Below are 1,161 nucleotides of genomic sequence, written 5' to 3' on the forward strand. Positions count from 1 at the left end.
AGAAAATCCAAAATAAAATACTCTAAATCTAATCTCAAAAGCACAAAATAAATTGGTATTCAGGCATAACAAACTCTGTTGTCTCGAATATGATTACTTTGAATCTAACTCAGTCATACTTGATAATGTTACGGTAACACACAACGTCGGCCATGGTGTTTAAAACATTTAAAGATTTCAGTCATTTTGGAAATTAAGATAAACTTAAGTTGTTTTGTTGTGTTTTTATTTTCAACAGAAAGTATAGTTGAACTTCACTTGATCTGTTAGATAAAACAAGAGTGAGAAAATTTGTTTTCAATGCAAGGTGTGCTAATAATGAGCAAATTCTTATATAAAGATCAGTATATGATTTTATTACATACCCAAATCAAGGAAAATCTCGTAGCATTGAAAGAGGTAACATTTGCCAAGGAAATATCTAATAAAGAAGGCGTACAAAAGCTGCTAATCTTAAACAAATAAGCTTATATTTTTATGCTAGAAAGTACGGATACTGCAACTTTTATGATCTTTGGGGGCGTGAGGAGGAGGGCATATTCGTTTAAATTGCAAATCTGTTTTCTATGAACATGTGAAACTTGAAAGTGATTAAAGCCGGTATAAGAAATTGTTTACATTATAAATATTGACTGGCAGACGTTTCCAGAATATATTCATGAACACGAGAGTTATTGGCCTTGACGATTTTTCTTGATACTTTGGGTCTGTGTTTTATTCAAATCTGATTTAATCAAATATACTTTCCAGCAAATTTGTCAAGAGTGGACTGCTTTACCAGAAATGAATATATATGTTCAAATCTTCGTGTTTGTTATATAAAATTATGTAGTAATATGTATAACTATCTATCTATCTATCTATCTATCTATCTATCTATCTGTATTAGTAAGTATTATAATATCAGGAGATTCTTTGCTAAATGTGATGATATTCTGATGATTATATACGTGTTATTTATCTATCCGTTCGTCTATCTGTCTGTCTGTCCGTTCGTCTTTCTGTCTGAAGGATGTTTTGATTCAGTAAAATCTATGCAATATTAAATTATTAAAACATAGTTGTAGTATGTAAGTTATATCTTTAAAAAGACTCAAAAGCGTGTAAAGTGTCACTCAGTCAAAATGGGATATTGAATAGAAGGAATGTACCTGTTCTTGA

Source organism: Mercenaria mercenaria, chromosome 7 (assembly GCF_021730395.1).
Source record: "Mercenaria mercenaria strain notata chromosome 7, MADL_Memer_1, whole genome shotgun sequence".
Classification (NCBI taxonomy): Eukaryota; Metazoa; Mollusca; class Bivalvia; order Venerida; family Veneridae; genus Mercenaria; species Mercenaria mercenaria.